General features: G+C 35.9%; 8 non-coding genes across 8 annotated transcripts; 4 read left to right on the top strand and 4 right to left on the bottom strand.

Moving 5' to 3' along the window:
* Positions 1-1,288: 1,288 nt before the first annotated feature.
* TRNAS-GCU (transfer RNA serine (anticodon GCU)) lies at positions 1,289-1,376 on the bottom strand. Its single transcript has one exon. It is a non-coding gene; the product is annotated as a tRNA-Ser (tRNA).
* Positions 1,377-5,003: 3,627 nt separating this feature from the next.
* On the bottom strand, positions 5,004-5,091 carry TRNAS-UGA (transfer RNA serine (anticodon UGA)). The gene has a single exon. It is a non-coding gene; the product is annotated as a tRNA-Ser (tRNA).
* An 824-nt stretch (positions 5,092-5,915) lies between these two features.
* TRNAG-GCC (transfer RNA glycine (anticodon GCC)) lies at positions 5,916-5,986 on the top strand. The gene has a single exon. It is a non-coding gene; the product is annotated as a tRNA-Gly (tRNA).
* Positions 5,987-6,438: 452 nt separating this feature from the next.
* Positions 6,439-6,512, bottom strand: TRNAM-CAU (transfer RNA methionine (anticodon CAU)). Its single transcript has one exon. It is a non-coding gene; the product is annotated as a tRNA-Met (tRNA).
* A 1,958-nt stretch (positions 6,513-8,470) lies between these two features.
* TRNAT-GGU (transfer RNA threonine (anticodon GGU)) lies at positions 8,471-8,542 on the top strand. Its single transcript has one exon. It is a non-coding gene; the product is annotated as a tRNA-Thr (tRNA).
* Positions 8,543-9,049: 507 nt separating this feature from the next.
* TRNAY-GUA (transfer RNA tyrosine (anticodon GUA)) lies at positions 9,050-9,131 on the top strand. The gene has a single exon. It is a non-coding gene; the product is annotated as a tRNA-Tyr (tRNA).
* Positions 9,132-9,489: 358 nt separating this feature from the next.
* On the top strand, positions 9,490-9,563 carry TRNAD-GUC (transfer RNA aspartic acid (anticodon GUC)). Its single transcript has one exon. It is a non-coding gene; the product is annotated as a tRNA-Asp (tRNA).
* Positions 9,564-12,163: 2,600 nt separating this feature from the next.
* TRNAC-GCA (transfer RNA cysteine (anticodon GCA)) lies at positions 12,164-12,234 on the bottom strand. Its single transcript has one exon. It is a non-coding gene; the product is annotated as a tRNA-Cys (tRNA).
* Positions 12,235-14,737: the final 2,503 nt, after the last annotated feature.

Raw genomic sequence — 14,737 nt, forward strand, 5'->3', positions numbered from 1 at the left:
TAAACTTTTGTCTCGTACGGAATACTATATGATTTCACCGTTTGTTTCATCAGAAACAATCTGGGACGGAAGGATTCGAACCTCCGAGTAACGGGACCAAAACCCGCTGCCTTACCACTTGGCCACGCCCCATTTCGGGTTTTATGCGACACTAATAAACACTAGTATGTTTATTTGTTATTCGTCAATACCATTTCAATTACATAAAAAAGGAGGGATATTCTCTTGCTAGTATTCTACACATGCGGATAATATAGAATCAAAAAAATGCATTGATCATTACATGGAATTCTATTAAGATATTATATGAAAGTCGAATTTATTCCACTCTCATTTGAGAGTGCGAATACAAGGAGGTATTTTGTGTTTGGGAAAGTCCGAAGAAAAAAGATTTTGAATCTGCCTTTTCCTTCTTTCCCTTAAAAAAATAACTCAAGAAAAATCCAATTATTTACTCTACAAGAATGAAATGCTTGTTATGCCTAATATACTTAGTTTAACCTGTATCTGTTTTAATTCTGTTCTTTATCCTACTAGTTTTTTCTTTGCCAAATTACCCGAAGCTTATGCTATTTTCAATCCAATCGTGGATATTATGCCTGTTATACCTCTATTCTTTTTTCTATTAGCCTTTGTTTGGCAAGCTGCTGTAAGTTTTCGATGAAATCTTTAGTACTCTGTATGCCAAATTGAATGATGTGTTCATTCCAAAAAAATTTTAAAATGGGTAAAAGCCGAGAAGTTTTATATTTTTATATTATGAACCTTCGATTCTAAAATTTAAATTCTTCTACATTGAATGGGTAGCTACAGCAATAAATTTGGATCAGCCTTTCTACTCCCCTGCACCTAGGTTGAGCAGGTACCTAAAGGTACCTACACAATACCTAACCACCTAACCCTATTTTTGCTATTGATAAGAGTGCTTATTATAAAAGAATTCTTGCAATTTTTTTCAAGAATTCTTTTTTGCATTTTTAGGTATAAAAAAAAACCATCCTAGTGGATCCGTGTGGTAAGGAAAAACTGGTAATCTATTCCTTAAAAAAAAATCTTGGAGATTATGTAATGCTTACTCTCAAACTTTTTGTTTATACAGTAGTGATATTCTTTGTTTCACTCTTTATCTTTGGATTCTTATCTAATGACCCAGGACGGAATCCTGGACGCGAGGAGTAAAAATTCAGTTTTTTTTTTTCTTATTGGATTTGTTTCGTACATTTATCTATGAGAAAATCCGGGGGTCAGAATTCTTTCCAATTCGAAAGTCCCAAATGATCCAAGGGAGCGGAAAGAGAGGGATTCGAACCCTCGGTACAAAAAAATTGTACAACGGATTAGCAATCCGCCGCTTTAGTCCACTCAGCCATCTCTCCACGTTCCAAAGCGAAAGGTTTCCGTGATATGATATAGGCAAGAAATAAGAAATAACGGTTGCAAAAAACCCCTTTTTTTTCTTTCAAAAGTCTATAAAAATTATATTGCCAATTCCATTTTAATTATATTCTTTTTTCTTAATGTTAATAAAAAAAGAAGAAAATTCTTGTTTTTTCTTTCTAAAAATCGATATTGGCCGAGAGACAATCAAATAGATTTTCTCTTTAGCGGGCATTTCCATATAGGACTTGTTATAATTATAATAAAACAAGCAGGTTATATAAAAAAAACGCTTTTTTTGTCGATTATTTATCAAGAAAGCAAAAAGGGTTCTTATCAAATCCACCATAAAATTGGAAAGAAGCATAAAGTAAGTAGACCTGACTCCTTTAATGATGCCTCTATCCGCTATTCTGATATATAAATTCGATGTAGATGAAATTGTATAAGCGAATTTTTTTTATTTCCTTAGACTTAGACCGCGCAAGACAAGAATTTTTCGCTATTTACGATTTCATATTCTTGTTACTAGATGTTCTATAGGAATAAGAAGAAATCGCAACTCCTTTGCGCTACACATAAAATTGGATTTCGAAGGTCCATTTTTTTTTTTCAGAATCCTCTATTATTTTAGTTCTTCCACCCATGCAATAGAGAGGGAATGGGAAAAGAAGGGTTACTTTTATTTGCATTTTTCCCTTAAAAGATAGACTTTGAAATAGGAGTCTTGGAATAATGCTGAATTCAAAGGTTTATTTCTTTCTATAGTATAAGAAAAACAATTTATTTCTATTTCTATAGTATAAGAAAAACAAATAAATAGTATAAGAAAAACAAATCGAATCAAATTCATGGATTTACCACGACCTCGGTTGTGACTGTGACTCCATAGATAAAAATGGGAAATTTCTCTCTTCGAGACCATTGAAAAAGGGCATTGAACGAGAAAGAAATCGTCCACAGATAATAAAACTATCATATGCCTTGGAAAGTGATATGAGGTGCTCGGAAATGGTTGAAGTAATTGAATAGGAGGATCACTATGACTATAGCCCTTGGTAGAATTCCTAAAGAAGAAAATGATCTATTTGATACTATGGATGACTGGTTACGAAGGGACCGTTTCGTTTTTGTAGGATGGTCTGGCCTATTGCTCTTTCCTTGTGCTTATTTCGCTTTAGGGGGTTGGTTTACAGGGACAACTTTTGTAACTTCTTGGTATACCCATGGATTGGCTAGTTCCTATTTGGAAGGTTGTAATTTCTTAACCGCAGCAGTTTCTACCCCTGCCAATAGTTTAGCACACTCTTTGTTGCTACTATGGGGGCCCGAAGCACAAGGAGATTTTACTCGTTGGTGTCAATTAGGCGGTCTATGGACTTTTGTAGCTCTCCACGGGGCTTTTGCACTAATAGGTTTCATGTTACGCCAATTTGAACTTGCTCGGTCTGTTCAATTGCGGCCTTATAATGCAATCTCATTCTCTGGTCCAATTGCTGTTTTTGTTTCTGTATTCCTTATTTATCCACTGGGGCAATCTGGTTGGTTCTTTGCGCCGAGTTTTGGCGTAGCAGCGATATTTCGATTCATCCTTTTCTTCCAAGGATTTCATAATTGGACGTTGAACCCATTTCATATGATGGGAGTTGCCGGAGTATTAGGTGCGGCTCTGCTATGCGCTATTCATGGAGCGACCGTAGAAAACACTCTATTTGAGGACGGTGATGGTGCAAATACCTTCCGTGCTTTTAACCCAACTCAAGCTGAAGAAACTTATTCAATGGTCACTGCTAACCGCTTTTGGTCCCAAATCTTTGGTGTTGCTTTTTCCAATAAACGTTGGTTACATTTCTTTATGCTATTTGTACCCGTCACCGGTTTATGGATGAGTGCTATTGGCGTAGTTGGCTTGGCTCTGAACTTACGTGCCTATGACTTTGTTTCCCAGGAAATCCGTGCAGCGGAAGATCCTGAATTTGAGACTTTCTACACCAAAAATATTCTTTTAAACGAGGGTATTCGTGCGTGGATGGCAGCTCAGGATCAGCCTCATGAAAATCTTATATTCCCTGAGGAGGTTCTACCACGTGGAAACGCTCTTTAATGGAACTTTCGTTTTAGCTGGTCGTGACCAAGAAACCACCGGCTTTGCTTGGTGGGCTGGGAATGCCAGACTTATCAATTTGTCCGGTAAACTGCTTGGAGCTCATGTAGCTCATGCCGGATTAATCGTATTCTGGGCCGGAGCAATGAACCTATTTGAAGTGGCCCATTTCGTACCAGAAAAGCCCATGTATGAACAAGGGTTGATTTTACTTCCACACTTAGCTACTCTAGGTTGGGGAGTAGGGCCAGGGGGGGAAGTTCTAGATACTTTTCCGTACTTTGTATCTGGCGTACTTCACCTAATTTCCTCCGCAGTCTTAGGCTTCGGTGGCATTTATCACGCGCTTCTGGGACCCGAGACTCTTGAGGAATCTTTTCCATTCTTTGGTTATGTCTGGAAAGATAGAAATAAAATGACTACAATTTTGGGTATTCACTTAATTTTGTTAGGTCTAGGTGCTTTTCTTCTAGTACTCAAGGCTCTTTATTTTGGCGGTGTATATGATACCTGGGCCCCTGGGGGGGGAGATGTAAGAAAAATTACCAATTTGACCCTTAGTCCCAGTGTTATATTTGGTTATTTACTAAAATCTCCTTTTGGTGGAGAAGGGTGGATTGTTAGTGTAGATGATTTAGAAGATATAATTGGTGGGCATGTATGGTTGGGTTTTATTTGTGTATTTGGCGGAATTTGGCATATTTTAACCAAACCCTTCGCATGGGCTCGCCGTGCATTTGTATGGTCTGGAGAAGCTTACTTGTCTTATAGTTTAGCTGCTTTATCTGTCTTTGGTTTTATCGCTTGTTGTTTTGTATGGTTCAATAATACAGCTTATCCGAGTGAGTTTTATGGACCCACCGGGCCAGAAGCTTCTCAAGCTCAAGCATTTACTTTTCTAGTTAGAGACCAGCGTCTTGGAGCTAATGTGGGATCCGCTCAAGGACCCACAGGTTTAGGTAAATATCTAATGCGTTCCCCAACTGGGGAGGTTATCTTTGGAGGGGAAACTATGCGTTTTTGGGACCTTCGTGCTCCATGGTTAGAACCTCTAAGGGGCCCCAACGGTTTGGACTTGAGTAGGTTGAAAAAAGACATACAACCTTGGCAAGAACGACGCTCAGCAGAATATATGACCCACGCTCCTTTAGGCTCTTTAAATTCCGTGGGTGGCGTAGCTACCGAGATCAATGCAGTTAATTATGTCTCTCCTAGAAGTTGGTTATCAACTTCTCATTTTGTTCTAGGATTCTTCTTTTTTGTGGGCCATTTATGGCATGCAGGAAGAGCCCGAGCTGCTGCAGCAGGTTTTGAAAAGGGAATCGATCGTGATTTGGAACCTGTTCTTTACATGAACCCTCTTAACTAAGATTTTCTTATTTATACCTGTTCTACTTTTTTTCTGTTCTGGCTCGGTTATTCCATCTAGCCGAGCCATTCATTCCTTTTTATGAAAGAAAGATAAGGGACAGAAAAAAAAAATAAATAAAAATGAAAGAAACAAACGTATTCAATAAGCAAAAGGAGAGAGAGGGATTCGAACCCTCGATAGTTCCTAGAACTATACCGGTTTTCAAGACCGGAGCTATCAACCACTCAGCCATCTCTCCACAGCCTAATCCTTATTTTACTCCTACAAATAGAACATAGCCATATAAAAAATAAAAAGATTTATTAGCCTCTAGAAAGATATCAGATACAAGTTCCTTTTCGATATATCTCTGTATACTGTATACACGGATACAGGATCCGCTATACCCGCTTGTGAAATAAAGAGTAAATAATCTCTTCTCACCCCCATATCCAAATAAAAAAGCGGTTTAAGTAATAAATTTGAATTAAAGAGAAGAATCAATGGATTCATGATTAAACCCCTCCTACTTCTTGTATTTTTTTACAATTTTGGTTTAAGTGAGGGATCAAATATGTAGTCAACTTTATTTGATGGTAGCTTGGAGGATTAGAAATATGACTATTGCTTTCCAATTAGCTGTTTTTGCATTAATTGCGACTTCCTCAGTCTTAGTAATTAGTGTACCCCTTGTATTTGCTTCTCCTGATGGTTGGTCAAATAATAAAAATGTTGTATTTTCCGGTACATCATTATGGATTGGACTAGTCTTTCTCGTAGCTATTCTGAATTCTCTCATTTCTTAAATGAAATTTGGTTAATATTTATTAACCCCATAAAAAAGAAATAATAAAGGCCATTTCTTCTAAAAAATTAGAATAGTGAGACGTATTAAAACGCAATTTGCGTTCCGAATTGCTAGCTCTTCTCTTTCAGTATTATGAAATTCCATTCCCATTAGAATATTCATTGACAGATAATAAAAAAAGGAAAACTCTAATATAATAGAAAATGAAATGAAACGGTCGACCCAGACATAGAAGGTCGACCCAGGCGGATATACGCTATAAAATATATACCGTAGCGAGCGTAGTTCAATGGTAAAATATCTCCTTGCCAAGGAGAAGATACGGGTTCGATTCCCGCCGCTCGCCCGCTTAATTTATCAAAGTACTATGATAAAAAGTTTAGTCTAGTTAACTGTTTAACTACTTATATTAAATTAAGTATTAATTAGGTGTTAGTCTAGTGCCGTATCCCTTACTATCTTACCCTTCCTTTGCATCCCACTCAAAAAAAGAGGGCGCTCCAGAGGCAGAAATAGAACTCGCCAACAGAGCTCCAAAAATTGGGTATTAACTGAGACAAACAACGGGCAAACTTTTTTTAAAGGGAAGGGAGAGGTAGACTGTCCCTTTCGTTTCATTTTTATTTTCTGCAGGGTAGGGAGAGGCCTTGCGCCTTCTTTTTTTGAAGGCAAGTGACTTCGCAAACTGCTCAATTTTGCCCTCTAGGGCCGGGAACTAATGAATAAAAAAGGGTTGGATACGCCCCTCTACCATACATATCTAGAGAAATAGAATAGTCCTTTTATACAGACTGCTAAGTGCGGAGACGGGAATCGAACCCGTGACCTCAAGGTTATGAGCCTCGTGAGCTACCAAACTGCTCTACTCCGCTCTGGAGTACCAGAAACTGGTGGACAAAAAAGGCTTGAATACAAGCCTCTAACATGTCTAGACAAATAGAATACTCCTTTTATACAGAATGGAGCGGGTAGCGGGAATCGAACCCGCATCGTTAGCTTGGAAGGCTAGGGGTTATAGTCGACGTTGGTTGATTATTTTTAACGTCTCTAATTCAAAACCGAACATGAAATTTTGATTTCATTCGGCTCCTTTATGGATATTCTCACCACTTAACATCTATGTCAGCTTTTCTATTTGAATGGAACCAAAGCTCTCCGCTTTCTAGATGATCCTTATAGAGTAGGAGATAGAAATTCTATCTAAATTCATCTAATCTACTTACTTCGTTCCCTAATTTCATTCAAGAGATCCTGAGGAAAAGAATTGGGTTTCCACCGAGCTGAAACAATATGCGGATGGTTCTAGTAAACCAAAACTATCGTTTTTTAGCTATTTGGCTTCCTTATTCCTTATTTTAAGAAGATTTAGTTACGATTGGAAATCAACTTTTTTGTATCTTCATCCATAGATCCTTTACTCATATTTTCAAAATTGGAATACTTAATCCAATGCAAAATTATGCTTCGCGACTCTGTACTCATAATCCTATTTTTATTTTGGATGCAATTTAAATTAGTCTTTGGATACAAATCGCCAGAATGTATATTCTTCCTCAATATGCTATTGAGAGGAAAAGGATTTAATCCTTTATAAGAACTAAAGTTTTCATCGGAATATAAAAATAAAAAACTTAAGGATGCCTTAAGTATATCATTTCAAATTCAGTTATTAATAGAACGAATCACACTTTTACCACTAAACTATACCCGCTACATTGTAGATTATGGTATAAATGGTACCCTTTGTCAAGGATAGCCATTTGACAAGAAGGCTAATTCCCCCTTATTGAATCAGATGGAGAAGGTTCATGACACTGAGCCGTTGGTACTTCTACTTCGATCGCTCGCCTTTACTTTAGGATTTAGATAGCCCCTCTGGTCTGTAAAAAAAATCTTTTCTTACCATGCTAATAGCGCCTGAACCAAATGTATTTATTTTGATTAGGATCCTATTCTACGGTTACGACTACAATAATAATTATTTACTTTGCAAGGACGTAAGTGTGTCAGACTGCTAAATTGTTTTATTATTCCTACAATATAAACTAGGGGATATAGGGGGTAACACTGTCCCTATAAATTCCTTTTTTCCTTTTCTTTTTTGTCCAGAATTGAACAAAAAAGAAATTATGGAAGATGTTTTCTTCCCCCATTAAGTCCGAGCCATAGAGTAAGAGTGAGATGAGTTTTCCAAATTCATCATAGACTTTCCCTATGGCTTGATAGAAGTAAGCAGCAAAGAGTCGTAACTTAAAGAAAAAAACGGACAGGGCCGACAGATTTACCTGATGTAAAGAAGATCCTAAAAGTCTCTGATTAGTCGACTCTCTCCATTTAACACTTTCCTCTCTCTCCTTTTTTCCACTGACTCAATTCTAGTTTATTAGATTCTTGTTTAAAAGAATGCAAAAAGTTCAATAGAACTAAGAACACATAAAAAATAGCATAGAGGATCAAGGCCATTACCAAAAGTTCCTCCCAAGGATCCTATATCCTATTGGGTATCTGTTCCCCGCCTTTTCCCGCTAGGATCGGAAATCTTATATTTTCCATATCCATATACCGTTGAATCCTTGGGGTTCCAGAATCCGCCTATTTTACTAGTCTTCGGAAACGGAAAACCCTGAACCAAGAAGAGTTGGATATGTTATGTAGGGTATGTTTTTTTTTATTAATTTTATTTTGAGCTCTCAAGATATCGATATATACATATACAATCTCTACATAATGTCTCTCTCTCTATCTCTATATATTATATATATAATATGTACATTATGCAGTAGACCCATAATGGGAAATCCAAGTGGCTAATTTTTGAATTAAATAAAAAGCCCTTTTAACTCAGTGGTAGAGTAATGCCATGGTAAGGCATAAGTCATCGGTTCAAATCCGATAAAGGGCTTTTTAAATTAGTGGTAGAGTAATCTCGTGCTAAGACGTAAGTCGTTGGTTCGAATCTGATAGAGTACTTTTCTACTAAATTGATTCACTTTTTTTCTTTGTTTTTGAAACTTTCTCTATATTTTTAGAGAATTTTATGACTTAGTGCGGGATGGATGCATTTTTGGTATGAACACTAAATGAAGCACGGAGAATTAATCTATAACGATCAACTAAAAAAAATCCTAGATGAAAACATAACAGAAAAGTTGGAAAAACTCTTTGCTTTGGATCTATTTATACTTTTCGAGTATATTGACAATTCCAAAAAACTGCTCATACTATGATTATAGTATAATCACGAGCGGTTGTATATGGCCCTATCGTCTAGTGATGCCCCTATCGTCTAGTGGTTCAGGACATCTCTCTTTCAAGGAGGCAGCGGGGATTCGACTTCCCCTGGGGGTAGGGAGTATTATGAAAGGAGGTTAATCATAGATTAGCAAAAACCCTAGAATAAATTCTTCCTGGGTCGATGCCCGAGTGGTTAATGGGGACGGACTGTAAATTCGTTGACAATGTCTACGCTGGTTCAAATCCAGCTCGGCCCAAACCAAAAATCTAGGGCTTCGTGAGTATGAACTAAATCCTTTTGTTTTTCTTCCATAAAATAAAATGTCTGATCTATAGAAATAAAAGATAAAGAAAAAAGGGAAATTTTTTTTTCTAATCCATATCTCTCTCATTCCTTTCTTACAAACAAAAGAGTTTTTCTTATTGAAGGCTGGATTATTATCCATTTTTAGTGATAAAAAATCACGACATACTAGTTATGTCACTCTCACTATACCCACGTATAATATAATATGTGGGTATGTAGTATATGATTCGTCTATTTCTTAGAGTACGAAAGACGAATCGAATCTTCTTATGGTTCTATTTAAGAATGGGTATGCCATACACCCCGCGGGGATTGTAGTTCAATTGGTCAGAGCACCGCCCTGTCAAGGCGGAAGCTGCGGGTTCGAGCCCCGTCAGTCCCGAACTAGGGTTCAATGAATGGAGAAATTGATATTTCCTTTTTCCATGAAAAAAAGGGGCAGGGAGCAAGATCAAATACCCACAGGGCACCCTTACTTCACTTTTTTATTTTGCATCTCTCATTAAAGAGGGAGGGAGGGCATATAGGAATTTTTTTTTCACTACTCCCAATCGATAAAGAAAGACACACATACGATATGTGGATTAGTAGAATTTAGGATATTATATTACTCTATCTTTCTTTATGATGATACCATCCTCATCTTAATTTCCTATTCCACTCTTATGGAATAGAGTACCGGTATTTTACCGGAATCCATACATAAATCGTATTCCCTTTTTATTTCAGACCTCTTTTCCCCATCTCACTTCTACTGCTTATTTGGATGTCTATGTGACCCATAGAAAGTGAAAGTTGGTCATATAATACATACATAATTGTATGTATAACTATAAGAAAAAGGAAGGGAAATTGTATAAGATTAAGAAAGTATAAGATTAAGAAAGCTCGTGGGTTAGAGATATAGAAAAGAAAAAGTAGAAAAGGATTAAAAAAGAGGGAATTCCTAATCCAATCAAAAAACCCATTTTGGTCTTAGTGTGGATAGAGGATCTTCCTATGTTATACTATATAACTCTCATCCGTGAAATATAACTCTCATCCATGAATTGATTTGATAGATCCGATATTCATAATATTGAATTGATTCAGTATTATCAGAATGCAAGCCCTACCCTTGAATTTACAAGATACCCCTTTTTCCTCTCCATGGGATTACATCCCGAGTTATTGTGAAAATAAAAAATAAAGAGGTTATGGAAGTCAATATTCTCGCATTTATTGCTACTGCACTGTTCATTCTAGTTCCTACTTCTTTTTTACTTATTATTTATGTAAAAACAGTCAGCCAAAATAATTAATTGGAATTCCAATTAATCATTGAAGAAATTAAAAAGGGATTAAATAAAAAAAATCCAAGTCTTAAATGAAAGGATCTGGTTGGAATCTTAAAGTGTGGTAGAAAGAACTACATATAGTTTTTTCTACGACACTTTAGATTCTTTCTATTATATTATCTTTGAATCTACATAGAATAGATTAGTAGATTGAAATAGTTAAGTAGTCTAATTCAATTTCTTTTTTCATTGCATCCACTTAATTTCAATCAGGTCAAAATAAAAAAATCTAAGACAATTCTTGACCAAAGAATCCATGGAAGGAAAGAAAAATAATATGAAGAATAGACTATAGTAAAAAGTAAAAGGAAATGGAAAATGTGTGATATGCCGTGAATAGTTCCGTGGAAGAAAGTCTAATTTTCTTATGTATAGAACTTTTTTTAACCATTCGTCATTTCTAGTAGAAATTCTGAATTGGTATAATGGCTCTTTCTTACATTACAACTTACAATACAAGAGTTTCTTACAGGAGTGAAACAAAACTAAAGAAAAAGATTAAAGAATAACGTTTGACAAAATGATTAATGCAAAATGATCCATTAAAGAAAAGAATTGATACAACAATTTGATTACTTAATCAATTAGTAGTATCCCTAGAGTCCACTCCTTCCCCATACTACTAGTGAAAGAGAAAATGTAAAGACTACCATTAAAGCAGCCCAAGCGAGACTTACTATATCCATCTAAATTATGTCTCCTATTTCTATGAAGGGATTATTCTACTATTGATCAATAATCATAGTGGAATCAAGGGTACAGAGTCAAAAAGGGATTCCGCCCTAAGGCCATGGATCAATCAGTTCAAGGAATTTACTCCTAACAAATTCTTATAGGAATTCTGGTAGAATTAGAGAGCATTAAAAATACGAGATACTATAGCCCTTTTTTCCTTAAAAAAGAAAGAGTACGGGAATGATGTCCTGAATAGAAGAAGCGGGAATAGGAAGATTTTTTATTCCTTTTGTTACTCTTTTTTTTTTTTTTAAGCAAAGGACGCCCGAATATACCATAAAATTATCGATAGATAAATATTTATTGGATACCTACCTTACCTAATGTTTATTTTTGACCTAAACCCTGCAGCCTTGCTTTGTATCATTCTATGAAAGAATGAAGAGATTTTATCCATAATACAACTCCTAAATTGATTTTTGATCGACCTATTTAATCTGATTCTCGTTAGAATTAAGTAGTCCTTACTTTAGTGTATGTAGGTAACATAAGATGTACGATAAAACAAATGTATAATAATTAGTAAGTCTTGATATTCTTTCGTGGAGTCCCTTCTTGAATCTTAGATTGAAAAAAAAAAAGAATGCCCCTTAGGGACCTTTCTTTGGATACCAAGATTTCTGACATCTTATCCTCGTATTTTAAAATTATCAAATCGAATCTCAATTAAGAACCAATTCAAATTCATATAATAAAAGAATAAGGAAACACTACCTCACCCCTATTGATAACCATTTTGGCCACTACCGTCAAAACAAACCCTAACCCTAGTTTGAGGATAGAACTATGGTATGGTTTCTCTAAACCCAGTATCGGCAGGCCCAGTTACTCTCTTGCCCGAACTTATGCGAAGTAAAAATTTATCGAATTCGATCAGCACTATAAAAAAAACCTAAGTATTTTATTGATCAGGCGGCACCCAGATTTGAACTGGGGATAAAGGATTTGCAGTCCCCTGCCTTACCGCTTGGCCATGCCGCCAAAAAATCCGATCAAAAATCTAGAAAACAGCAAGTATTCATCCACGTTTTCTTACGAAAAGCCCCTTTTATTTTGAATATAATTCTACTTACTTTTTTCCAATCTTTTTCAAAAAATCTATTCCTGCTTTTTTTGATCCAGTTTCTATTATTCTCCTCGATAGATTCTATCTTAAAACATACATTGTTAACACAATAAAACTTCCCATTTCTTTCTATTGAGATGAAAAAGAAGAAAAAGTGGATTTCTATTCACAGGCTGCAAAATTCAGAATAAATTGGAACCGTTAACTAGAATTCTCTTTTTTTTATTGCAGTAGTGAACTACTCTTAAATCGGTATTATCTCCCCCCCCTTCAATGGCATAATAAAATATTATGGCTTTATGCTTAATCCGTGTATAGGTAAACTTTAGGTCCGAACAGCATTATTATCCAAAGATCCCCTTTATGTACATATCTCTATGGGGAATCATGCTTTAATTTTTCAAAGTATTAAATTAAATATCTTGAATAAAAAAAGGAAATTTGCTCTGATATAGAGTATAACCTGACTATCTTGGCGTACCCAAGTGAAATTACGATAAAAGAAAAGCATGGATATGGGGAGAGGTGGATAACTAGATTGGCATGTACTTAAAAAAGGGACTTACTTTATTTTAGAATTCCACAATGAAATACTGAATTTTCTAGCAATTATACTACTCCGATCCGAAATAAAAAAGAACCCTCAAATTATTTTGAGAAATTAAAGTAAGCACGCTATTCTAAATCGAAGTAAAGTCAAACTTTCTAGTATATTATATTACGGCTTTATTACATTCATAGAAAGGAGATAAAATGAGAAATCTTTGCCATCCAATCTGATTAGAATATCATAACATAAAGTATAAGTGGCAGAATTTTTTTTGTAGGAATGTTTTATCAATTCATTTTCATTTCATTTGTACCCCTGGCAAACTCGAACTTTCGTCCAAATGGTCTCTATTCATATGTATGAAATACATATATGAAATACGTATGTGGAGTTCCCTAGAATTTCATGTGATTCAGTAAACAGAATATAGATTCCATGATTGCTAGATCGATCCATAGGGATTGATGAAGAGTGAGCTGATAATGGAATTTTTCTTTGATAAACAGGAAACTTAAGATTAAGATGCTCCGGAATGGAAACGAGGGAATGTCCACAATACCCGGATTTAGTCAGATCCAATTCGAGGGATTTTGTAGGTTCATTAATCAAGCCTTGGCAGAAGAACTTGACAAGTTTCCAACAATTAAAGATCCAGATCACGAAATTGCATTTCAATTATTTGCGAAAGGATATCAACTGCTAGAACCCTCGATAAAAGAAAGAGATGCTGTGTATGAATCACTCACCTATTCTTCCGAATTATATGTATCTGCGAGATTAATTTTTGGTTTCGATGTGCAAAAGCAAACCATTTCTATCGGAAACATTCCTATAATGAATTCCTTAGGAACCTTTATTATAAATGGAATATACCGAATTGTGATCAATCAAATATTGCTAAGTCCTGGTATTTACTACCGCTCGGAATTAGATCATAAGGGAATTTCTATCTACACTGGCACTATAATATCAGATTGGGGGGGGAGATCGGAATTAGCAATTGATAAAAAAGAAAGGATATGGGCTCGCGTGAGTAGAAAACAAAAGATATCTATTCTAGTTCTATCATCAGCTATGGGTTCGAATCTAAGAGAAATTCTGGATAATGTTTCCTACCCTGAAATTTTCTTGTCTTTCCCGAATGCTAAAGAGAAGAAGAGGATTGAGTCAAAAGAAAAAGCTATTTTGGAGTTTTATCAACAATTTGCTTGTGTAGGTGGGGACCTGGTATTTTCGGAGTCCTTATGCGAGGAATTACAAAAGAAATTTTTTCAACAAAAATGTGAATTAGGAAGGATTGGTCGACGAAATATGAATCGGAGACTTAATCTTGATATTCCTCAGAACAATACATTCTTGTTACCACGAGATGTATTGGCCGCTACGGATCATTTGATTGGAATGAAATTTGGAACGGGTATACTTGACGATGACGATATGAATCACTTGAAAAATAAACGTATTCGTTCGGTTGCGGATCTGTTACAAGATCAATTCGGATTGGCTCTTGGTCGTTTACAACATGCAGTTCAAAAAACTATTCGTAGAGTATTCATACGTCAATCGAAACCGACTCCCCAAACTTTGGTAACTCCAACTTCAACTTCAATTTTATTAATAACTACTTATGAGACCTTTTTTGGCACATACCCGTTATCTCAAGTTTTTGATCAAACGAATCCATTGACACAAACTGTTCATGGGCGAAAAGTGAGTTGTTTAGGTCCTGGAGGGTTGACGGGGAGAACCGCAAGTTTTCGGAGCCGAGATATTCATCCGAGTCACTATGGGCGTATTTGTCCAATTGACACGTCTGAAGGAATCAATGTTGGACTTACTGGATCCTTAACAATTCATGCGAGAATTGA

Source organism: Triticum urartu, unplaced genomic scaffold (assembly GCF_056163025.1).
Source record: "Triticum urartu cultivar PI428250 unplaced genomic scaffold, HENAU_Tu73 scaffold578, whole genome shotgun sequence".
NCBI classification, from domain to species: domain Eukaryota; kingdom Viridiplantae; phylum Streptophyta; class Magnoliopsida; order Poales; family Poaceae; genus Triticum; species Triticum urartu.